Source organism: Mastomys coucha, unplaced genomic scaffold, assembly GCF_008632895.1.
Source record: "Mastomys coucha isolate ucsf_1 unplaced genomic scaffold, UCSF_Mcou_1 pScaffold12, whole genome shotgun sequence".
Classification (NCBI taxonomy): domain Eukaryota; kingdom Metazoa; phylum Chordata; class Mammalia; order Rodentia; family Muridae; genus Mastomys; species Mastomys coucha.
Window position 1 is genome coordinate 77,575,855 of NW_022196894.1, and position 27,417 is coordinate 77,603,271.

The 27,417-nt window shown below is 33.8% G+C and overlaps 1 long non-coding RNA gene across 1 annotated transcript in view; it reads right to left on the reverse strand.

The window, feature by feature from the left end:
- Positions 1 to 15,584: 15,584 nt before the first annotated feature.
- LOC116086516 overlaps positions 15,585 to 27,417 on the reverse strand; it is a 36,906-nt gene continuing 25,073 nt past the window's right edge. Inside the window, exons 4-5 of the long non-coding RNA XR_004116973.1 lie at positions 25,284 to 25,399; positions 15,585 to 15,618 (exon numbers count right to left, since the gene is read on the reverse strand). This is a non-coding gene — a long non-coding RNA (uncharacterized LOC116086516). The remainder of the gene's footprint in view (positions 15,619 to 25,283; positions 25,400 to 27,417) is intronic.

Consider the following 27,417-nt stretch of genomic DNA (forward strand, 5'->3'; position numbering starts at 1 on the left):
AAATTCATTTTTTAAAGAGTAGTACTTCATTGTGTAGATGTACCACATTTTCTGTATCCATTCCTTTGTTGAGGGACATCTGGGTTGTTTCGAGTTTCTGGATATTATAAATAAGGTTGCTATGAACATAGTGGAGCATGTGTCCTTATTACATGTTGGAGCATTTTCTGGGTATATGCCCAGGAGTGGTGTAACTGGGTCCTCTAGTCGTACTATGTCCAATTTTCTGAGGAACTGCCAAACTGATTTCCAGAGTGGCTGTACCAGCTTGCAATTCCACCAGCAATGAAGGAGTATTCCTCTTTCTCCACAACCTCTTCAGTATCTGCTGTCACCTGAATTTTTTATCCTAGCCATTTTGACTGGGGTGAGGTGTAATCTCTCGATTGTTTTGATTTGCATTTCCCTGTTGACTAAGGATTTTGAACACTTCTTTAGATGCTTCTCAGTCATTCGGTATTCCTCAGTTGAGAATTCTTTGTTTAGCTGTGTACCCCATTTTTAATATGGTTATTTGGTTCTCTGGAGTCTAATTTCTTGAGTTCTTTGTATATATTGGATATTAGCCCTCTATCAGATATAGGGTTGGTAAAGGTCTTTTCCCAATTTGTAGGTTGCCATTTTGTTCTATTGACAGTATCTTTTGCCTTACAGAAACTTTTCAATTTTATTAAGTCCCATTTGTCGATTGTTGATCTTAGAGCAGAAGCTATTGGTATTCTGTTCAGGAAATTTTCCCCTGCGCCAATGTGCTCGAGGCTCTTCCCCACTTTCTTTTCTATTAGTTCAAGTGTATCTGGTTTTATGTGGAGCCGTGATACTCTTGGACTTGAGCTTTGTACAATGAGATAAGAATGGATCAATTTGCCTTCTTCTACATGCTAACCGCCAGTTGAGCCAGCACCATTTGTTCAAAATGCTGTTTTTTTTCCACTGGATGGTTTTAGCTTCTTTGACAAAGATCAACTGGCCATAGGTTTGTGGGTTCATTTCTAGGTCTTCAATTCTATTCCATTGATCTACCTGCCTGTCACTGTACCAATACCATGCAGTTTTTATCAAATTGGTTTGTAGTACAGCTTAAGGTCTGGGATGGTGATTCCACCACAGGTTTGTTTATTGTTGAGAATAGTTTTGGCTATCCTGGGTTTTTTGTTATTCCTGATGAATTTGCAAATTGCTTTTTCTAAGTCTGTGAAGAATTGAGTTTGAATTTGATGGGGATTGCATTGAATCTGTAGATTGCCTTCGGTAAGATGGCCATTTTCACTATATTAATCCTGCCATTCCATGAACATGGGAGATATTTCCATCTTCTGAGATCTTCTTCAATTTCCTTCTTCAGAGGCTTGAAGTTCTTGTCAAACAGATCTTTTACTTGCTTAATTAGAGTCACACCAAGGTATTTTATATTATTTGTAACTATTGTGAAGGCTGTTGTTTCCCTAATTTCTTTCTCAGCCTGTTTATCCTTTGTGTAGAGGAAGACCACAGATTTGCTTGAGTTCATTTTATATCCAGCTACTTTGCTGAAGTTGTTTATCACAGGTTTAGGAGTTCTCTGGTGGAATTTTTGGGGTCAGTTATGTATACTATCATATCATCAGCAAATAGTGAGAATTTGACTTCTTCCTTTCCAATTCGTATCCCTTTGATCTCCTTTTGTTGTGTAATTGCTCTGGCTAGGACTTCAAGTACAATATTGAATAGGTAGGGAGAGAGTGGACAGCCTTGTCTACTCCCTGATTTTAGTGGAATTGCTTCAAGTTTCTTTCCATTTAGTTTGATATTGGCTATTGGTTTGCTGTATATTGCTTTTACTATGTTTAAGTGTGGGCCTTGAATTCCTGATTTTCTAAGACTTTTATCATGAAGGGATGTTGGATTTTGTCAAATGCTTTCTTAGCATCTAATGAGATGATCATACGGTTTTTTTCTTTAAGATACATTGATGGATTTCCAAATATTGAACCATCCCTGCATCCCTAGGATGAAGCCTATGTGATCATGATGGATGATTGTTTTGATGTTTATTGTGTATTTTTGCATCAATATTCATAAGGGAAATTGGTCTGAAGTTTTCTTTTTTTGTTAGATCTTTATGTGGTTTAGATATAAGAGTAATTGTGGCTTCATAGAACAAATTGGGTAGAGTACTCTCTGTTTTATTTTGTGTAATAGTTTGAGGAGTATTGGTATTAGGTCTTCTTTAAAGGTATGATAAAATTCTGCACTAAACCCATCTGGTCCAGGGCTTTTTTTGGTTGGGAGACTATTAATGACTTTTTCTATTTCATTAGCAGATATGGGACTGTTTAGATCATTGATCTGATCTTGATTTAACTTTGGTACCTGGTATCTGCCTAGAAACCTGTCCATTTCATCCAGTTTTGTTGAGTATAGGCTTTTGTAGTAGGTTCTTATGATTTTTTGGATTTCTTCAGTGTCTGCTGTTATGTCTTCCTTTTCATTTCTGGTCTTGTTAATTAAGATAATATCTCTGTGCCCTCTAGTTAGTCAGGCTAAGGGTTTATCTATTTTGTTGATTTTCTCAAAGAACAAGTTCCTGGTTTGGGTGATGCTTTGTGTAGTTCTTTTTGTTTCTATTTGGTTGATTTCAGCCCTGAGTTTGATTATTTCCTATCTTCAACTCCTCTTGGGTGAATTTGCTTCTTTTTGTTCTAGAACTTTCAGATGTTTTGTGAAATTGCTGGTATGTGCTCTCCCCAGTTTCTTTTTGTAGGCACTTAAAGCTATGAGTTTTCCTCTTAGGACTGCTTTTACTGTGCCCTATAAGTTTGGGTATGTTGTGACTTCATTTTCATTGAATTCTAGAAAGTCTTTAATTTCTTTCTTTATTTCCTCCTTGACCCAGTTGTGATTGAGTAAAGTGTTGTTGATCTTCCCTGTATGTGTGGGCATTGTATTGTTTATGCTGTTATTGAGGAGCAGCCTTAGTCCATGGTGATCTGATAGCATGCAAGGAATTATTTCTTTCTTCTTGTATCTGTTGAGGCCTGATCTGTGACCAGTTGAATGATTGTATTTATTAAAGATGAATTGCATTTTCTTCTAAGATTTATGTTATTTATAATATTTGCTATTATGTGTTATTATGTTATTACATTTTAATACTATGTTATTTATAATATTTTTAATTAATTTATGTTTTTATTCTCCATATTCCATTTTTTGCCTCCCCATGTACCATTGGACTGCTCTACCTGCTGATAGGAGGCCCCAACACACATACAATAGAGAACTGCTGGGTCTGTGTTCATTCAGAGATTTTTTTTTTTCTAAATGATGGATGAGTAGACTTTTTCTATATTCAAACATTCAAAGTAAAGATGATAAGACATACATTTTTCATGCTATGTCAATGATGCAATTTTACTAATTTCTACAATGAAAATGACAGAAAATGTATATATTCTAATTAAACATGATAATTATTATTTCTGTTATTTTATTTTAAATTTAATTCTATGACATAGATATTGCATTATAAACAAGCCATTATAAACACAGTGATAGAATATATGTTGCTATAGAATATATAGTTTGGCATATAAGTATTTAGGTCAGAAATGTTACAAAAGATAGAACTCAAAAAGTAACCCATTTGTTAGAATTTTATTATATGTATGAATGTATATAAGTATCTTGTCCCATATTACTTTATTAAGTAGTCTGCTGTGTGGAGCAGGAAAACATTGTAAATCCCCTCCAATGTATTACTTTTATTTTCCAGGAAACTTTTTGTTTGTAACTTAAGCTGTTCTTGTCAGTAAATAGTTATGACTAAGACAATGCTCAATAAGTAACTAACAGCATAATTACATACCTACTGAATCCCCATGACCAGATAACCAATTTTCAGCATATCCAGTATTATTCTAAGTACTTAATCACAAAAATAATAAAATCTATATATAAAACAGGATTGTTTTACCACACCATCTTAGGTTTGTATATTTTAACTTACTCGGGGGGTTTTCTATAATAACAAGTGTGTTCCTGGCTTGTTGGACACATTTTCTAGTCAGCTGTTGACCTCTTTTTAAATTCTGAAATATGAGGCACCGACCGTCTACTACTTTCAGACACTTCTAGGGTTCTCTTTCTGTGTCTGACTGTAACCTCTCAGCAAACTCTTGGCAGGTATTAGCACTGCTTCCATTTACTTCAGTATACATCTTATATTTGGCCAGAAGTTCTCCTGGTGTAACCTACAGTTTCTGATCATCTTCATAAGGGAATTAGAGATGGAGAGAGGTTTAAAATTCCTGAACATATTTAGCTATAATTAGGTGTCATGTTCTTTTTCATACATTTTCTCTATTTGTGTCTAAATAGACTGGTAATGACAAATTCAACATAGGGTTTAATCGGCATTTTCCAAATATTTAGATTACTACCACATGAGGATATTTTATGGTTTCTTATAAAACTATGTTCTTTATAATCAAGTCATATGAAAAGAAGTGCTATGATAAGATGTCCACATACATGTTGCGGTAAATTTTTAACCCAATTTACTCAATCAATGAATTCACAACTCAATTGTTATACAAGCTACTCAACTAGATTGGGCAGATCTACCACTACGCTACTCTATTCCCATCTATTAAATCCCATAAGACTTGAGATTTCTCCAAGCCACTTACATCAACTACACCTTCCTTCCACCTAGTCCTCCTCTGTTGTCCTCATCACCAGTCTCCTCCCCCATCTCCTCTCTTCCTTTCTCCCCCAGACTTTTCAGCTCCACCTTCCCTCCTGCTGCCTAATCATTGGCCTTAGCCTTTATTTGAAAAGTTAAGATGGGGTGAAGGTTCACAAGACGCCTGTACACATGATTTGCTCCTCATCTGCAATGCTTTCCAGGAAGGGAGAATTAGCATCAAAATACAAGACCAGGGCTATCCACAACACACACACACACACACACACACACACACACACACACACACCACTGACAAAACAACTCTATACATTGTCCATATAAGAACCACGTGATAACCATATTCAGAATCATAACCAGCCTTTTTGAAATCTTTGTGTGAGGCTAAAGAGATGAATCACAGTCTAAGAATCCTTTCTGCTCTTCTGGAAGGTCTTCTTGACTCCTATTTTGGTTGTATATGGATTATATTTGTATCCTTTCCCCTAGTTAATAAAAGTACTAATTAACTATTATATATCCATTGATTAGCCATGCTATATTCATATCCAGTTACATTTTTTAATTTTATGTCCATTTTTCAAAGTATAATTTTTTTGTTGTTTTGTTTTTTTCAAGACAGGGTTTCTCTGTGTAGCCTTGACTGACCTAGAACTCACTCTGTAGACCAGACTGACCTCAAACTCAGAAATCTGCCTGCCTCTGCCTCCGAAGTACTGGGATTAAAGGCATGTGCCACCACTACCGGACTCAAAGTATAATTTTTATTATGATGCAATTGTCATTATTTTCTAGTTTTGTGTTTTAACACAGAGTACTTTATAAACTATTATTAAGCATATGCTATTGTTTTTAATTTAAAAATAAAATAAATTGGCTTAATGCATAATTTACATCAAAATATTTTTTGCTACTTTCAAAATTTCAAACATAAACTAATATAGATATGACCTGAGTCTTAATATAACTTTATATTAGTTAATATTAATAATATTAATATAATATAACTATAATATAATAGAGTTATCAAAGGTAAAGTCAGAATCTTGAAAATGAACAAACAACTTAAGAGGAAATAACCTTTTGACCCTCACTTACTACATTAATTACATACTACATTAAAATCTGATATATTCTACTTTTGGAAGCATCTCTCCAGGAGAACAATTTTATTGTGTGTTCCTGCTGTTATTTCAATGGAATACTGTCCTCAGATGAGTTTGTATAATTCAGTCCTTGGCTATAGACAATCAATATTATAGTAGTATGTGCTGACACCTAAGTATTTTTCTCTTTCTGACTCAAAATATATCTCTAAGAAACATTATGAGAAAAGTACTTGAAACAAGACAAATTAAATGAACTCATAAGAAGAGATAGTCGATTATGGCTCTACAAAGCTACAAAAATTGCCTGTATGAAAAGCTAATCTCTTTCTGTTACTGAATAAGGTGTATGATAATTTTGTTTGTGTTGGCAAGGGTGAGCAGGCAATGGATGAAAAAAGATTAGAATAGATGAGCTAATCTCAGCGTTATCTAATCTATATTTAGATTTAGGGAAAAAGCATTAAGAGACAGATATTGTTATTTTACTGTGAGAATAAATTTAGGAAATTTTAGAGATACACCAATACAAACATCAGCATCTCAAAGTGGAAGATGAGTGAAATTGTCCACTCTAAGCAGCTGCCTTTAGTAATTCATTCGGATCATAATAACCATTTGTGATAATAAGTCGGCAGATCATATAGATTGCTGACTCATGAATGAGGAAACTAGTTCTTTTCCACAATCATTCATTAGAACATATTCTTTGGAACATATTGCATTGGGAGGAAAACATTTTCCTTTAAGGCAGGTCATATATAGTTCAGACACAGTTAATTCTAAATTAAGATATAGTGTAAGGATATAATACAGGGAAAACAAACATGTTTTTAAAATGATCAGCCACAGTGGATAGTACAGTTTCATGAAAGTAATTAATTTGATGCACACAGCAGAAAATGGAAAAGTTACTTCATTATTTTACATTGATTTTTATGTAAAGTTTAACATTTAAAGATGAATATTTTAATTCCCATTTGCTTTATTTTCAGAGATCGAAGCATAATTAAAATCCCCAATTATTTTCGGTACTTAAAAAACATCACAGTACAGTGTTGTTATTGACAAATATAAATATATAAAAAATAAATTAACAATTTGTCTTATAAGTATATTTTTTCATTTATTTTTGGAATTAAAAGTATAACTACATCTTATAATTGTATCTTAATGATATTTGGAATTTAGCATCTTGTGCAGTGGATATAACTCACTTGAAAGAGGGGAGGCCTTTGATCTCCTGAAGGCTTGAAGCCCCAGTGTAGGGGAATGCCAGGACAGGGAAGCAGGAGTGGGTGGGTTAGTGAGCAGGGAGAGGGGGGATGGGATGGGGGGCTCCAGAGGGGATAAAATTTGCAATGTAAATAAAGAAGACATCTAATAAAAAAAGAAAGAAAGAATGATGGCTTACTGACCTAGTTTCATTTCTGTTGATGTAATAAAATACCTTACCAAAATTCAACTTAGTGTAGATAGGGACTTTTAGCTAAGAATTTGAAGTTACAATCCATCACTGTGGTAAAAGCCTGTAACAGCCAGATACATCACAACTACAGTGAAGAGCAAAAAGAAATGAATGAATAAATGCTTGCTTGTTTGCTTGTGCTCAATACAAATTTATACTTGTCTGCAGTCCAGCTCTAGTTGCTTAGAGAACAGTGCAGACCAAAGTAGAGCTTAGTCTTTCCACTTCGCCTAACTTCATTAGAATTAGACTCCTCAGACTTGACACTGACTGAACCAGTGTAGATAATCTTTCATTAGAAATCTCTTCAATGGATGGATTAAAACCTGCCTAAGAGGATACTTGAGTCTAAGATATTTGTTCTTTTTTGTATTCAAGATCCAAGAACTCATAAATAAAACTCACAATATTTTACTTTTTTTTTGTTTTTGTACATAAAATTTTATTAGCACACAGTTTCCCTATTAAATTACATCCATCTATAATTAATTTCATACTGTAGAATCAGAGACTGGTAGCTGTGACAGAGACCACATGTCCTACAAGGACTAAAATAATGGTTACCTAGCTCTTTTTTGTTTGTTTGTTTGTTTTGGTTTGGTTTTGTTTTTGTCTTTTTGGTTTTTTGTTTTTGTTTTTTTGAGACAGGGTTTTTCTCTGTGTAGCCCTGGCTGTCCAGGAACTCACTCTGTAGACCTCCAACTCAGAAATCTGCCTGCCAAATGCTGGGATTAAAGGCGAGTGCCACCACCACCACCTGGATCCCGGAAATTTTTTTTTTTGTTGTTGTTACCTAGCTCTTAAGGAAACAAAACAAAGCAAACAATAATCTCCCCCTGTTTTTCTTTTATATTTTCTTCCTTTCCTTTGAAAGAGTTTTGGGAAATTTTTGCTCTGGTTTCACTTTCTTCATTGATTCATGTAGACTACTACCTAGTCTGTAAATGAAGGTTAAGTATTCTTTCTAAATAAATCTTCACTAATTTTTAGAATCAGTCTATACAAGATTGACAGGTGTCATCTTTCAATCTGCTTCATTAAGATCCAGATACCCATATCATTTTTCTTTTTTTTTTTAAGTTTTTTTAGAAGATTTATTTATTTTACTTATGTGATTACACTATAGCTGTCTTCAGACACACCAGAAGAAGACATAAGATCCCATTACAGATGGTTGTGAGCCACCATGTGGTTGCTGGGAATTGAACTCAGGACCTCTGGAAGAGCAGTCAGTGCTCTTAACTGCTGAGCCATCTCTCCAGTCCCCCCATATCATTTTTCTAAGGCTTCAAACAGAACTACATTGTTCTCTCTGCTTCCAGACAGAGTGCCCTCTTATAATTTCAGAACTCCCAAAGGATGAGAGTTTTGAGAACCTGGGTGTCCTCATTGTGTTAATTTTGTCCTTATGAACTCTACCACTCTTACTAATTCTCAGGATCCTAACTACAGAAATCAATGTTCCGCATAGGAAACACAATTTTTATTATACATTTTCTTTACTCATGTGATTTTCGTGCATATACAGAATAAAACACAATCGTATCTATTCCCCATTCCCACCTCTTTCTAGACTCCAGCAAGTAACCTTCCCATGTCTTCTTCTATTTTTCTTTTTGACAATTTACTGAGGCCAATTATTGCTAGTGGTAACCATATGTGCATCATGTGCCATCCACAAGAGCATGGGAAACCTACCAATGGAAATACCTTAAAACAAACAAACAAACAAACAAACAAACAAACAATTCTCTCTCCTCCAGCAGTTATCAACTTTCAACAGATCCACACTCAGAGACAAGGCCTGTAAAGCACTTCCACAATCTTTGAAGGAGGTATGTCTGTCCTCCTCCATCCTGTGCAGATAACTAAACCCATTATGAATTTTTGAGTACAATAGCCATGTCATGTCTGGAAGACAGCATTTAACAGCATTCTTCCTCATGCAACAGTCCTTGCATTCTTCTTACCTCCTCTTCCACAGTGTTTATTATATATGAGGATTAGCACCTAGGACTGAGTACTAAGTTTCTTACTCTTTGAACTTTGAATATTATACATTTCTGAGCTGACTACCCTCTGATAAAGAAACTTCTACCGAGGTTGAGAGCATCTCAGATCTATGGATATGAATACACATTTTTAAAATTTATTTATTTTACATCTCAACACTGGAATGAAGTTTTTATTTTTCATTAAGTGTTTTATTTATTTATATTTCAACTGTTGCTCCTCTTCCCATTCTACCCTCTGCAAACTCCCTACCCAATATCCCTCTTCTTTGCCTCTAAGAGGGTGATCTCCCTCTCACCCACATATGTAGCAGGAGGCATGAACTTACTCATATATACTCTTTGGTTGGTGGTTTAGTCCCTGAGAGCTCTAGGGCATGAGGGTGGGGTCTGGTTAGTTGATATTGTTGTTCTTCCTATGGGGTTGCAATCCCCTTCAGCTCCTTCAGTCTTTCCCCTAAATCTTCCCATGGGGTCCCCACGCTCAGTCTGATGGTTGGCTGTAAGTATCTGCATCTGTATTGGTCAGATGCTGGCAGAGCTTCTCAGAGGACAGTTATATTAGGCTCCTGTCTGCAAAGTACTTCTTGGCATCAACAATACTGTCCGAGTTTGTGTCTGTGGATGGGAGAGATCCCAAGGACAGTCTTTGGATGGCCTTTCCTTCAGTCTTTGCTCCATTCTTTTGACCCTGCGTTTCTTTAGACATGGATAATTCTGGGTTAAAGATTTTGAGATAGGTGGGTGGTTCCATCCCTCAGGTGGAGGCCATCTCTTTCTACTGGAGGTGGTCTCTTTAGAGTGTATCTCCCTACTGTTGGGTGGTTTGACTAATGTCATCCCTATTGAGACCTGGGGGTCTCTCACATCCCTCATGTCTGGGACTTTCTAGTGCTTACCCCCTGTTCCTCATCCCCCACGGCTGCATATTTCTATTCATTTTTCTGGTCCTCTGGACTTCTCTCCTATCACTTCCCATACCTGATCCTGCCCCTGCCCCTTTTCCCTTACCTGTCTCCTCTCCCACCAAAAACCCTCCCCTCCCTCCCTCTGCCTCCTGTGATTATTTCTTTCCCCTTCAAAGTGAGAGTGAAACATCCACACTTTGGCTTTCTTTCTTGTTAAGCTTCATATGGTCTGTGAGATGTATGGTGGGTATTCTGAGCTTTGTGTCTATATCCGCTTATTAGTGAGTACATACCATGCATGCCCTTTTGGGTCTGTTTACCTCACTTGTCATTTTCAATAGATGAGTAGTATTCCATTGTGTAAATGTGCCACACTTCCCATTTTCCCTTGAAAGATGTATAGGTTGTTTCCAGCTGCTGAGACAGAATAAAGGCCACATTACTTAATCCTCTGCTGTTAGGCTATTGGTGTCAATCACCTAAGCCAGCAACTTTTTACCCTCAGAAAGAGCAAGAAAATTTTTAGGACTTTTTAAACGTTATCATCAGCATTTTAGTATAGTTAGAGAGCTAGACCTTCCATAGACCCTCAGACTTTAAAGACACACTGTAGTCCTACTATGTGCCCCAACCACTACCCTCTCTAAGACTGGAAGCTACTAGCACTTTGTCATTCTGATTGGTGTAAGGAGGGAATGTCAGGGTCTTTGTATAACTCTAACCAAGAAAGTGACAGATCTGCATGATAAAAACTTCAAGTCTCTGAAGAAAAATTTACTTTTAAGTTATTTTTTCAGTAGTTAAAATAAAGTAACAAATTTTTTCAAGATGTACTTCTTGGTATATACTAACCTATGAAATGTAAAAATTCTACATCAGACTTAAGATTTTTATTGGTCATGTGGCTAAGGACAAGATCCTCAGTTTATTTTGTATCTAAAATTGTAAAGAAACAGGATATTTAATGTTTTCTTACATTTGATTTTATAATAACTTCATGCATATTTTAAACCCAATGACATCAAATAGATGAACTTGGTTAGTCTCAGCTTTCATGTGAGACAGATATTTGATATTCTTACAATCTTTAAAACTAGTTAAGGTCATTTAGCAAGAATTGTCCCTAATAACATTGGATTTTCAACACTAGAAACCCTTGGAAATTACTTTAAATATGTTATGTTTTGCTTTGTGTCTTCAGTAATGACCAGTGATTGATGGAGTATATGAGTCATGTTTGACAAGTGTCAAGATTGAAAACCACTGAAAGAGTAATATAATAATAAATTGATATTTCCTCATTTTATTTCATTTACAGGAAACCAGGAAAAGCAAATTTAAAAAAATAAGTTTTTTATGTTTCTTCATGGCAGAATCCTTCAACATTCTTATTTTCTTGATTAGGATATTCTGTTAAGGGTATGGATCTTTAAAGCCAGTAATAAAATCAAAGGAAGAGGTTTCAGTCGCAAAAATGATCAGAGCAAGACTACTTCAGCTTAAGGACTTTATTTTATAGCTGCATAAACATGGTAATTTATTTATATAATTGTTTTATTACATATACCTATGTCTATTCTACTGAAATATACCATCTTTACTTGTATAATATACAAAAGTTAAAAGATGATTTTTCTTATTAATATTTAATTTCACTAGGAATGTCAATTAAATGAAGCCAAAGTATATGGCACAGCTAAAACAGTTTTGTTCTGATAAATAAATATATTTATTATTTTTCAATAATTGATAATTGTTTTACCACATTCTCAAGCATGTTCACTCATTTATGGGAAAATTTTGAGAATGAATTTTTATAAGGAAACAGAAATATCAGAAAATATTTAGTCAAAATAAAAACAATTATTCATCTTAAATGATTTAAATCATTTGTATTGGTAACATGAAATATTCTCAGTACTGATAAATTCATAATGGCTACAAAGGCTATAACTATCATTTTACTACAGAGTTTTTTAAAAAACAGTTTTGAAAAAATATCCCAAAATTTGGTATAATTGCAATAATTTGATTGCATAAGTTTTCATAAAGAATGGTGTCTGTAATTTTATTTGCTGGGGAAAAACTACTGTTAGCTTTTTGGAATCTGTTGGTCTAACTCTATTTATATGTTTGTGTATATGTATGTACTAGTAAGTGTGTGAGTTCATAGAATATGATGTGTGTGTGTGTGTGTGTCTGTGTGTGTGTGTATCCTAATGATTAACAGTTTTAAACATTATTCTTATTCTTATTCTTATTTTTATTCTTATTCTTACTACTTTAAATTTTTTACAGCCCTGTTGTTACACCCCTCCCAGGATAATAATTCCTCACCCGATTCCTCCTCCCTTCTGTGTCCAGGAGGGTGTCCTTACTTCCATACCCCTCAAACCCTCTTCCCCTGCCAGGCCTCCCCACTCCCTGGGTATCAAGTCTCTGGAGGGTTATGTGCCTCTTCTCTGACTGAGGCCAGACCAGGCAATCCTCTATTCTATTCCTCTAGAGATTAATAACTAATATAGTTTAATATTAAAAATTAATGTTTGATAAGAATTTGTAATATAATTAGTAAATTGAAATAAATCAAAATATCTCAAATAATATTCATGTTTCTATTATATATTGAATTGCTTTAAAAATTGTCAACACAAATAGAAAATCTGGTCGAAACTAATAGTTGTTAACAAAACAGGGGAATGTTTAATAATTTAATTCAGACTAATATGAATGCTTTCCTTAAAGATAAGAATGTACATATATGTTTTCCTGCAAGAAAATTCATTCTATTCTATACTAGTAGAAATTGAAGAAATACTAATTTTATTATAAATTTGCAAATTAAATGAAATATGTACAGCTTGTATAACATGTTAGTCTATGTCAGAGAAATGTTCATTTGAAAATTACTATACAGGTTTGATTGACACTCAGACAATGTTTAAAGTAATACAGGATTATTATATAATAAGAGATGCAGCAACACAATAATTTTAACTATTCAGTTTCTAAATTAACTTGTTATTATGATTACTCTTGGTTGCTTATTATGAGGTATGGAGACTTGCTTTTCTATACCACTAATTTTTTTCATGGAAACTTTATATTTTTTGGTATTATAAGGATCTAGCGATGAATAGATTTTATTGTGATGTGTTCTGCTCATTATTCTTAGAGCTGACATATTCAAAAGCAATGATGAAATAAACTGTTTATTTTTATTTTTTGAAATAAACTGTTTATTATTCAGAAGTATGTATCTAAATTAAATTATTTTGCTGTTTTTTTTTTCTTTTTAGTTAGGAATATTGACTGTGTAGAATCCATTAAAATGAATTTTATTTTCCTTCTGATAACTGAGAAATTGTGTCTACTTATTCTCTGTAGAAACTGTTGAAGAAAAATATGTTGTTTCCTTGGCACACCTGATACCTGAGTATACGAGTAACCTTAATCACGGTAGTACCTAATACATATGTACTCCTGCTTAGCCCTGTGATGCTCAGTACTATAGTACCAAGTCAATGCGAAAAGTAATGTGGGAAAAATGATCTTTCAGAGGAAGGTTCTTCTTGATGAAGCCATTAGCTGCTTTCTCAGACTATATATCCTTCAAGTTTTCTGCAAGAAAATTTAAAAGTCAGAAATCAGAGCTTCATTGGATTTCAGCTTTAAGAGTAGTCAAACATGTTTGGATACCTAAGGAATTCAAATTTTGAAATTTTAAAGTGATCATTTGTAACCTTTGCTTTAGCTATAAAATAAAAATAATTGAGTTATACATTCATAGCATATGTTCATTTAACAAAACATCACTGTACAATCAATAAATACATGTATATTTTAATACATGTAGTAATCTTTGATACATGTGCTTCTTAAATAATAAACAGGAAGATGCATGGGGAATTTATTATTTCTATAGTATTAGAAAAGTTATTTGAAATTTAATATTTTATATACAATAAACTTGCCTTCCAATATGTGGAGTTGAGAATGATTTGAAAATCAATATTATGTTCAATTTCTATCTCCCAATTATGTTTTACTGCAAGATATAAAACTTTTAAGGCACTGTGTATGTTGCAATGTGGAAACCTATAATCATATTTTGAGATAAACAGAAGTCAAAAGTTTACTGTACTTCTGATTAATTTTTAATTTATGCAGATCTATTTACCAACCTTTTAACCAGAAATACATGCTTGGGAAAATAATATTCAAATATTATGCACAACCTTCTGTTTTCTTCTAGTTTTAAAAGCTATATAAGAGAATTCTGAGGTCACATTTGTTTTGAACCTTATTCTGAATATAAGACACATGAGAACTAAATTGTAATATGATGTTCAAACATTTTTGATGATCTAAAATAAGGAATTTGCTCTTACTTGCCTTCTACATTGCATAGCAAATTGGGGGGCAAAACTGTTTACAACTGTGATTGGTTAGACACTGATCTCTATAGAATAGCAACTACCTAAAGTTTACATTTCTAATGTGCTTTATACTAACCTAAAAATGAGCTTTATTCAATTAGGTGATCAGAAAGTCTTGAATATAATTTCTCCAATGTTTTTACTTACTTTATAATGAGGAAATATTTCATTAAATTATTGTTGAGGCAATATAATTAGACAAATTTCCCTAGAATATTTTTGTTCACACCAGACAGAAGGTGTAACAGTATACCAAAGAAATTATTCCAGACAAGTACAGGTTGGTGAACTAGTGAATTATCAAAGTTGCTAACAGAATTATGAGTGAAGTGAAGGTAGCCACATCACTGAAAATGTCCCAGTGCAAAGGTATCCACTTAGGAAAACTCAACGCTTGTGCAATATGCTTCTCTCAAGTCTCTTCCTCCCTAGCTTCATTTACTATTTGTGTGATCTAAGCTAGAGACCTCATGAGCCCAAGCTTTCTGGGTATTCCTGATTCCCATTAGGCTTTCCTCTCATTGGGTGAATGAAGAAATGGATCTATCCAGAACACTTATACAAACTTAACACTACATACAACTGTAAACACATTGAAAATAATAATTTTTCAGCTGTCTTATTTTTAAATTTTATTTAAATGTAATTTTATGTTATACATTAATAGAAAGAAAATAAATTAATTCTCATCTGTGAAGCTCAAAAATCTTTAAAATTTTTCGATTTGAAGTCATGTTACAATTTATCTGTTTGATAGTTACTTTGCCTTACTTACAATTGCCTTATCTTGGTATGACTTTACAAATCAAAATGCAATAATTTCAATTTCACTGAGTGACCTTACTTGTATATATAAATATATTGCAATAAAATTTCCTAGAGATGTCTTTAACAAATAATTTTGGTTGACACAGGCCATACTTAAAATTACTATTCTCAACTGTATTAGGAAGACAGTGTTTCATGACCTTCAGTAGTCAATGACCAGAGTATATGATCTGAAAGAAAGAAAGAAATGTCAAAAATTACTTAGGCTAAAATAGTACTGATATGATTAAAGCATTTCCATTAAAATCTATAATAATTTTGTCCTCTAGGAACACACACAAGAAAGTGATGGAGTTGAAGTCTCCAATACACTTTTTAAAACAAGTTACAGATAGATTAATTTTATGATCTATCTATATAAAGTTTACTTTATGAAATCTTTCTCCTGGAATATTTAGTACCAGAAACCTAAGTAAAAACACTTTAATGATATGTGAACAACATGAAATTATCAGAAAAGAAGATTTGTTATCTTGGGGAAGGAGGAGAACAAGACAATTACTACCTTTCATATTAAAAGCAGATATTTGCAAATAATAAAATTTTACTTACAAACATCAAACATGATAATATAAACAGAATAAATAACCCTCTAAGTTGAAGTTATTTTTCCTCAATTATATATCTGATAATAATAAAGAAGTGAAGATTTTTAATAATGTAATTTAACTTAACTGTCATATATTTAGACACATTACAAATTTACCTTTAAAATACATAGTGACCATAGTACCAGTGAAATAATGATCATGGAATTACATGAAGGGTCTAGTGATTAATAAACAGATCAATTCCTACATCAAAGTACCACTGTATTTTCATGGATAAATGATCCAAATTTATGTAAGCATATAAAGCAGAAACCTATCTAATATTCCTAACTTGAAGCAGAAATTTTTAAGATGACATTAGTTCTACCAAAACAGCAGGCTAAGTAATAAGTTCCACACCAGGAATGGATTACCTTTTTCTTTCTGAGTTATTAGTAAGTCAGTTCTCAAAGAAAGCCAAGTACTTCAGGCAATTGATATTTTTCTTGAGTGGATTCTAGTACAACCCATCTCCTATATGGATACTATATCAAGCTGATTTCCAACAACCTACTACTATGTTCATAGATTAGTGAATCTCTAAACCCATATCTGAGTCTATTTTCCCCTGTAGTAGGTTGTAATTAACATAAAGGTATACATTTGGTCAATGTGCAGAGACTAAGAATCCATGCTTTATTTATGCCTCAATAGGACATATATACTTAATTCTTCTCCTCAGCTCTGCAGCATCATCATAGAAGAGGGTAAGGACAGATCTTACCATCTAGTATGACCATGCAATATGAGGTTGATAAGGAAATATTTTCCTGGAAATAACAAAACTGTTGTGCATATGAACCCATACCAGTTGTGACAGCAGGCAAAAATCCTATGCAATCTTAAGCCATACAAAGTTTCAATGTTGACAGAGTAGATGCACTTGGATGCCTAAAGTTATAGTTTCTGGCAGATAATGAGTTAGGTTTGTTTTTGTTGTTTTTTCTTTTGTTTTCTTTTGTTTTACTTTGTTTTGTTTAGTAACAATTTATTCCCTAGTAGGGTAACAAAAAAAATGGTGGGCCCTGTATGCAAGAGTACATGGATAACACAAACTACACTTCATAAATGATCAAAAGAGATTTTGGCATGATATTGAGTGGGTAAGATGTTGGTGTGCACAGGACATGAGCTGAGAGGCAGTGAAACAAATGTTCAAAATATACTCACATATCAAAATGTTTTAAAATAGAAAAAAAATATCAACTCAACATTTAAATGACTTTTTAAAATTAAAAAAGCCTTAAATTCATAAATCAAAATGAAATATTGCACAGTGTGTTCAGTGGAATATAAAATTCGTATGAAAGATAAATCTAAAGTTGTATCTGATGGCTTGTCTCTTTACATTTTAGGAAATGAAACTTTATGAATAGGAAAGATAATCTCTTGAGTCTGTTACTACCAAAGCATTAGATTTATGTATTTCAAGTACAAATAATAAACATAGTTTCTTGCAGCATGGGAAGATTAACAACATAAAATTCCCAAAACTTTATACAGAAAAGTTCAAATATTTTGGTTGATTGCTTGTGCTTATGTTTGCAACTGTACAAATGCTTTTAGAGTCTTATGAAATGCTCAGAGCTGTTGTAATAACGTATTCCTATGATGATTAAGCAATGCTATTTCTTAAGCTACAGAACATATTTTAGTTTAATTAGATTACTATTTAAAATATGTTTTAACTAAATTTCCTATGGGTACAATATAAAATGTTAGAGAAGGCATATTTAAATATGTTTAATATAATAAAAAATTTGTTTGGTGAATTGGTACCACAGTAATTATAAGATGGTTCAAAGAGAACTACAGTTCTTTTAAAGTAGTCTACCTCACAAACATTCATATGGTGTGAAAAGGAAATGCATTGTACAGAAAGCTTGATGCAGGAATTTTCCTCCACACATCTTACATTTAACACATCTTACATGTAACAATGTTCATACTTTCACTAGTACACATACCCTTTTTTATTATCTTATTTATTTTTTTACAGTCTAGTCTTTATACCCCTCCCATTTTTCCCTCCAGCAGTTCCATTCATTCCATTCCTCCTCTCCATCTCCATGAGGATGTCCCCACACCTCCACACATCCCTATTCCTTGGGGCTCAAGAGTGGGGAGAGGGAATTCATAGAGCCTACCTCCAGTAGAAAGACAAGGCATCAAGTGGAGGGATGGAGTTATCATCCCACAGTCAAAACCTCTGACCCAGATGTTTCTCTCTAAAACAACTGCAAGTGGAGAAGAGACTGAGGAAAAGGAGGTCCAGTGATGGGCACAAATTCGGACCCATATACGCTTTTTTCTTTTCTTTTCTTTCTTTCTTTTTTTTTGTTTCTCTTTTTGTTTTTTTGTTTGTTTGTTTGTTTTGTTTTATTTTGTTTGGTTTGGTTTTTTGTTTTTTGGTTTTTTGGGTTTTTGGTTTTTTTGAGACAGGGCTTCTCTGTGTAGCCCTGGCTGTCCTGGAACTCACTCTGTAGACCAGGCTGGCCTCTAATTCAGAAATCTGCCTGTCTCTGCTTCCCAAGTGCTGGGATTAAAAGCATGTACTACCACTGCCCAGCCTACATACTCTTTTTTAAGTCCTTTATTTTACACTTTATTAATATCCAATATTTTAAGCCTGTTTGTTGTAACTGCCAAAATCATTGTGACTTCGGTACCACTAAAATTGCTTCGATCATTATCAAACATGATAACCATCTCCAGTGCTACCATATTCACCATGACCTAGTTGTTACCAAAGCCATGAAGACCACTGAAATTGTCTCTACAACCAAACGGTCTTTGCCACTAAGACTACCTCCATAATCACTACCAATAATTCTAGAAAGACTTTAACCTCTTTGTTTGGGTGAAACACTAGCCATCTTTTGATTTCATGAGGTAGTCTCACTGCACAACTCTGACCATTCACAAGGGTGTGTTTCCAAATGTCAATCTCACCCATATAGTTGTGGTTTATCATAGATTACAACAACAAAGCATGTTTTTGCCTGACATCCTTTCTCAGTCATGATTTCAATCATTTCAGTTGTCTCATATTCAAAATTATCTCATCAGTAATATTTGATGTTCTTCGGTATCTTCTTTTACAAAGTTAAGTGGGCATAGTCTTTGAGACTCTTCTTTTTTTTCACCCTTAAGAAATGTATTTTTTTATTATCTTTAATCTTTTTTTACAGTCCTGTTGTTTTCTAACTCTCATTTTCCCCATCCCATTCCTCCTACCCCAACTTAAAGAGGATGTCCCCACCTCCTCACCCACACATTGCCCCCACCACCAGACCTCCCCATTCCCTGCAGCCTCAAGTCTGTCAAGGGTTAGGTGCATCTTCTTTCGCTGAGGCCAGACCAGTCCTCTGCTGTATATGTGTCGGGGGCCTCATATCAACTAGTGAATGTGCCTGGTTGGTGGCTCAGTGTCTGAGTTTTCAGGAGTCCAGGTTAGGAGAGACTGCTGGTCTTCCTATGGGATTGCTCCTCCTTGACTTCTTCCAGCCTTTCCCTAATTCAACCATAGGGGTCCCCTACTTTAGACCATTGGTTATATGTGAGTACCTGCTTCTATCTCAGGCAGCTGCTTGTTGGGCCTCTCAAAGAGCAGCCATGCTAGGCTCCTGTTTGTAAGTACATTGTCTTGCTGACAAAATTTTCATTGGTTCCTCAACTCTTCTATCCACCTTGTGTGGCCTTGTAGTCATTAATATTTGTATACACTTCCTCCATAATGTTGCATGTGACAAATCTAAATCCCTTGTGAAGCTTGTTGTTTATTTTTGTTTTTGTTCTTGTTGTTGATGGTGGTAGTGATAGAGGTGGTAGTTTGGGCTTTCTTGGAGTACTTTTTGTTTAATACCATATACATTCATGGATGTCTCATAATTGTTCAAAATAATTTCAGATTCTTTGGGTATTTTCAAGCTTAACCCTGCAATGAAGATCTTCTGTAGCTTTTCTTGTTCCTTAAGAGACCCTCACTTAAACATCAATGAAGAAAAATAAGAACCATTAGTGATGTTTCCTCAACAACATCAATCGCTAGAAAGGAGTAAACCAATGAAAGTACCTCCTTCAACTGGCATTTAATGATAATCAGAATGAATAAATTTTCTCAATATGTGGAAGACTTCACTGAGCGCTATGTATGCCACAAAGGGAAAAATCATTCATTAACCTCCAAGATCTTAGAAATTTTAACTTATTTTTTTTCCACCATAATCTGGGACTTTATAGGTTATAAATGTGAAATATATAGAAATCTTGATATTTTAAAACTTGTAATTATATAGTTTAAATGTCTGATATCTGCTCAATTGATGATATTCACTGCTAGGCTTAAACAGTTCTCATCCATGTCCTCACATAATTGTCAGACTGGGAACACCAGTAAACAGATGTTATTCTAACTTAAAATATAAGAAATATATAATTTGTAGGAAGATTTTTCAAATCATCCATATTTAATCCAAGGAATTTCAATACTGATTCTGAAATGCTTGATGTCATCATGCATTTTCCTTACGTGAAATGATGTTATTCAAAAGATGTGGTGCAGTGTAGGGCAGTGGTCTGTTCAGACAACTTAGGCTCAGTCAAGTAATGGCCGTAAGCCCTGGAGCCTCAGTGGGCAGTTTTCTCCTTGCAGGGGGCAGAAGGAACTCTAGTATAACTCCTAAGTCTTTGGCTTCTGCTTCAGTCACAACCCCTCACAGCTGCAGGAGACAATGCCCCAAGCTCCCAGCATTCTAGCTGGAACCTATCCCCAGTCATCTGACCACAGCCAGACATGCCACACCCCAAAAATATAAGGGGAGGTTTACCCCCTCTTTGCTCTCTTGCTCTTTGTCTCTTCCCTCTCTTGCTTCTTCTCTTCCTTTCTTTTTCTTGCTCTCTTGCCCTCTTCCTCCTCTCTCTTGCTCTCTGTTCTCTTCTCTTGCCTTCTTGCTCTCTTGCTTTCTTTACTTTCCTTTCTCTCTCTCTCTCTCTCTCTCTTTCTCTCCTTCTATTCTCCTCTCCTTCCTCTCCTTTCCTTCTCTCTAATTAACCCACCTATTTTCTCCTTCCAACAATAAAATATCTAATTTATACATTGCCTCCTTTGTAACTAATGTACCATGAAGCACCAGGCCCCAGCACCAGGGAGAGAGCGCCACAGGTCGCAGTAGTGGCCTGCCCCCAGTACAACAAAAAGACGCCCAATTTATAATCACTTGCTCTTACAAACAATCATTTGAATCAATAGTCCATTAGGAAATTCTAAAAAAAGTATGATAAATTCATTCACATATTTAGCATTTTAGACAGACCTATTCAGATATTCTTACCAGGAAATAATTTGAACTCATGATGATAAAATAACAATATACTTTGTGAATATGTCATGTCCCCAAATAACAAAATAAATGTTGAAATAACCTTTTTGTTTGAAACCCAGATATAGAACTTCAATTGAAATAGAGTCTAGATAAAAGTTGTAGGGTACTGAAAGAGAGGTTACAGAAAATAATCTCTGTGGAAAGTGTTATGGGTCAAAATAGAACAGCAGTAAAAATGTAGCAAAATAAAAAATGACAAAGAAAAGGGAAAGTACTCATATCAGTGGTTAGCAGTGGCTAGAACTCCTGAGGCTGAAATCCTTGGTACTCTTCTGAGTTTGGTATTGGTATGTAGAAGAATTGTCTATAATTTTCCATGTGCCTGAACAGGGAAATTGGAGAGAAATTACTCACTAATGAGATACACATCTTGTTTCAGAAACAAGAGTCAAGCATAAAGGAGTTTCAGTTAAATTGTAAACTCCAATATGTCTTTCTATCACTACATATTTGAATAACAAATTTTAATTTTAATACTTCTTCAGTATCATTGAGGTTAACACTGTTAATGAATATTGAATAAAGTTACTATGTTTTTCTATTTATCAAATAGCAGATGGAGGAGCTGGCATTGCTATATCAAATAGTAGATTTTGCAATTAATAAAAACAAAATCATATTTTAAAAATATATTCCCAAGGTGTTAGATATATTATGCATGATAATGTTCTTAAAAATTTCTCTGTTTTGGACCAAAGAAAATAAAAGATGATAGGACTGAAACAATTATCACAATGAATTCCTGTAAAATTAAAACTCTATGATCTGGAATATACTTCATCAGTTAAAAATTATAAACAATAATATTATAGTGTAGTTTTAAAATTTGTTTTTATCTAAAATAATAACGGGTTATTAGTGTGGTTTTTGGCTGTTCTCTCTACAGGTAAATCCTCTCAGAATCAGATAACTAATAATGATAGGGTTTCAACTCTACCAATTTCTCAGCTTTACTCTGGGAAATTAGCATCCTAAGTTTGTTCTCATGTCATTAAACTTTTCAGTAATCTAAACATGTATATAAACACATGGCTCTTTAGCTTTGTTATGAAGTCCAGGATTGAATACAGCAAGCATATTAAATTATTCCAAGAAATTCTAAATATTTCAGAGTAATACAATTTCGGTATTGTCAAGTTTAATGCTGATCAATTTTTTTTGTCTTTATCTTTGTATTACACTAAACATTGCATATTTTAGGCAAAATTATGCTAAACATTCTCAAGGAATGTTATCCACTGGTATAATCACCAAGTCATTTACATAGAAAAGTAAGGTACATTTTTTTTTAAGTTTTATTGCATTCTAGTGAGAAAAGTTACATGATTTTAATTTATCTGAATTTATTAACATTTAAAAACATATTTTAAATAAATAGAATTAAATCACAGTAATGTTTTCCTTTTGTACCACAACTCCTCCCAGAGACCCCCCTTCAATACCTACAATATCTTTTTTGTCATAGTCTTTAAAATTTATTAAATATTATAACAATAAAAATGAGTATTATAAAAATTGTTTGATATAAAACAACAATCAATTTAACAATCTTATGTAGTTGCTTGTCTGTTACAATACTGAAAATACATGTTTTTCTCAATATAAATTTTAAATAATTCCAAATGTTTTAACTGTATATTTCAAAATAATACATTACTATTAATATTTTCTTAAATGAACATAAATATATAAAGTGTTTTTGTTTGTTTGTTTTATATTTAGTAGAGCTTAAAATCTTGGCTCTTACTGTGGTAACTTGATACAAGAGTTACATTACAAACGTTAAGCAAAGCATTCAGTCTTACTTTTTGTTGTTCTCTTACAAAACCCCTCCCAATTTAATTGTCTACATTTCTTTTGGGTATATAAATACTTTTAAAATATGTAAGCTGTATATACATAGTATAGTGTAAAAACATGAAATAAACAATACTACTAATAGAGAGGCTGAGATAGGAGAAGCAAGATCTCACGACTCTTATGTTTGTACAAAACAAGACAGTGTCACAAGCAAACAAGCTGAAAGTGTATATTTATTGTATAATATTGAACCTCTTCAATTTCCAAATTAGAGAGACCGTTGGATGACAATCAACAAATTTCTAATTCCTCATATTTTTGGATCTCAATCAATTAGGATATGTTGGTAATATAAATTTTCATATTAAGATATTAAGAAAAAGTAACTAATACTTCCTGTTGTTTTTGTTGTAAGAGGTGGAATTAGGTTTGTGTGGATTTATTGAAAGATTACTTTCTTGTTTCTTCTAGGGTGTAGTTTTGCTTCTTATGTTGATGTTTTCCATCTATTATCCTTTGTAGGGCTGGATTTGTGGAAAGATATTGTGTAAATTTTGTTTTGTCATGGAATATCTTGTTTTCTCCATCTATGATAATTGAGAGGTTTGCTGGATATAGTAGCCTAGGCTGGCATTTGTGTACTTGTAGGGTCTGTGTGACATCTGCCCAGGATCTTCTAGCTTTCATACTCTCTGGTGAGAAGTCTGGCATAATTCTGATAGGCTTGCCTGTATATGTTACTTGACCTTTTTCCCTTACTGCTTTTAAAATTCTTTCTTTGTTTAGTGCATTTGGTGTTTTTATTATTATGTGATGGGAGGAATTTCTTTTCTGGTCTAGTCTATTTGGTGTTCTATAGGCTTCTTGTATGTTCATGGGCATTTCTTTCTTTAGGTTAGGGAAGTTTTCTTGTGTAATTTTGTTGAAGATATTTACTGGCCCATTACCTTGGGAGTCTTCACTCTCTTCTATACTTATTATTCTTAGGGTTGGTCTTCTCATTCCATCCTGGATTTCCTGGATGTTTTGGGTTAGGAGCTTTTTCCTTTTTCCATGTTCTTTAACTGTTGTGTCAATATTTTCTATGGTGTCTTCTACCCCTGATATTCTCTCTTCTATCTCTTGAATTCTGTTGGCGATACTTGCATCTATGACTCCTGATTTCTCTCCTAGGTTTTCTATCTTCAGGGTTGTCTCTCTCATTTCTTTATTGTTTCTATTTCAATTTTTAGATTCTGGATGGTTTTGCTCATTTCCTTCACCTGTTTGATTGTGTTTTCCTGTAATTCTTTAAAGGCTTTTTTTTTTGTTGTTTCTTCTTGAAGGGCTTCTAGCTGTTTACCTGTGTTCTCCTGTATTCCTTTGAGGGTGCTATTTATGTCTTTCTTAAAGTCCTGTATCATCATCATGAGAAATGATTTTAGATCTGAATCTTGCTTTTCTGGTGTGATGGTGGGTTCAGGAATTGCAATGGTGGGAGTATTGGGTTCTGATGATGCCAAGTAACCTTGGTTTACTTATATTCTTGTTGTTTATATTCATATGCTTGCCCCACACCATCTGGTTATCTCTACTGCTACCTGCCCTTGCTAAATCTGACTGGAGCCTGTCCTTCCTGTAATCCTGATTGTGTCAGAACTCCTCAGAGTCAAGCTGTCTCTGTGATCATGTGTTTCTGGGATCCTGTGACCCTGGGCTTGCTAGATCACCTGGGAGTGGAGTTTCCTCTGGGTGTTTTGGGAATGACTGCAGAGTTTGCACCCAAGGTCTGCTCAGGGCACTGGCTAGCCCAGAGTGACTGGAAGCAACCCTAGCCACTGGGCTGGCAGAGTTCCTGTGTGCCTGGGTCCTGCTGGTCCCAGTTACTCCAGTGTTGGGACAGATGTTGTGTCCTCCTCACCTCTGATCCTGGACGTGTTAGAGCACCTGGGAGTGGAGCTTCTTCTGGGTGTTGTGGGACTGGAAGGAACCTGAGCCACTGGGCTAGCACAGTTTTTGTGTGCCTAGTCCTATTGATCCCAGTTACTCCCAGTATTGGGACAGATGTTATATATTCCTTACCTTTGATCCTGGGTGTGTTAGAGCACCTGGAAGTGGAGCTTCCTCTGGGTGCTCTGCAAGGTACTTCTTTAGAGATGGATGGCCTATCAAAGAGTCTTAAAATAGTTCAGTTGTACCTGAAAACGAATATCACTTGCACATTTGTCAAAAACAACAACAACAACAAAAACCCCTAGTTCCCATCAGGATGATTCTGAATAAACAACTCTAGAATAATTTGCCTTTTAATAAACTCTCTAAAAAATAATGATGCAAGTCAAAATATAATGCTAAATGTGTCAGAAAGTGTAGCTGAAATCTTAGTTCGAACATGCATTCTTTCTATGAAATAGTGATTGTGCCATTTTAAAAAGAATACTTGTAACAAAGAGGAAGATCATACAGATTGTACTCTGTATAATTCAAAAGTGCATAATGTATAGCAATCTATGAAGACATTTATGAAAACATCACAATCATATAGAAAGATAACAATTGAAAGAAAGAATATAACACATTTTAATGTTTACATTTTAAATGTATTCATGTCTTAGCAATAATTTTAATTTAAGAAAGGTTTAATTTTATTTTAAGAGTTATATACATATGTATAGATAGTTTATTCCAGAAAGGTATATTTAATCCAGATGAACATAAATAGATTTTAAATTTCTCCATCAAAGTGATAATGTAGTATCTTCAAAGTTCTGTGTCTAATGCATATATTTACATGTGTAAGGATGAATACACTATTGCCTCTCTCATACATAAACACAAAATTTCCAGCTCCACTCTCAGACAATGAACATTTAGCTGAAATTTTACTTTTTGTATATATGATTATTCTATTTTTTCTAAGAACTAGAATCTATATAACTTGAATATGTTCTCTACTTATTGAAAATATAAAAACACATTTTTTCTTAAGTGGGTAGAAAGAATATAATTTGAAATTCAATTGTACTTTATCTTTCATATATTATTGTCAATTTGATTCTAAACTTACTTAAAAATTGATATTTATTGAGACATTTGCTATGTAATTTACTGTTTGTTTGACATTAACAGGGGCCAGAGTTCAGTATTTTAAAATGTGTGTGTATTAATATTCTCAAGAGAACTTTGACATCCAGCTTTATACAGATTTCAAAGTCAATAAGTATTTGTCATGAAAATGTTTCCGAATTGTGTGATGGCTAAATGGTGAAGACCACTCAATGCTGCAGGAGAGATCCTGGGTTTGGCTCCTGTCACCCGTATGGTGGCTCACAAATGTCTGTAATTCCATCTCATCGGAATGTGAAACTGTCTTCTTTCCTCCACAGACACAAAGCACACATGTGGTAGACATACATATATGCAAACAAACAATCATACTTTCAAAATATAAATTACTACATCATTTAAATATGAAGAACGTTCTAAAATGACATTGGATTTTAAAATAAGAAATTACATTTGTGGTTCTCTAAGAATTTCATGAGCAATTAATGGAACAATCTGAGGAAATTGAGAACAGATCCCATAAATTCTCTTATAGCCACTAAGAACACACAAAAATTAATTTGTTGTTCTTGAAGGCATGTCATATAGGTTGAGTCTTGCGACGATCTTAATTAGTACTGTCTTTTAGTTAGCAAAGACACTGTTTCCTTTATCAGTCCAAATCACACAACTTAACCTGAAAAAGGCAGCTTAAAAGCCAGAGTGAATTATTCAGCTGTCTGAAATTTATACTAATATTCCATACAAGACTGTAACACTGACAAAATATAGGATAAAAGAGAATTTTATATAAATTGATGAAGCATATGAATAGTACCTATGCCTACTAAGTCTGTATAAATTTCCCTCCTACAATCTTAATACATTTTAAAATTGTACTATTTTCTACAATTTTATGCAATATATTATTGTGTTATATAATATGTATTATTTATTTTACTTCCTTGAATTGTATTATGTTTCATGGCATGCTGTATGGGATATAATGTACATTTGGAGTTGGTACTACATCAAGATAATAGCATATCCATGATTTCCAAAATTATAATCTCATAGAGATTAGGACACAATATTATAATATTTAACATTATAAAACAAATAAAATTTTGTAATACTAATTGTTACAGATTTGCATATCCAATAGATTTTG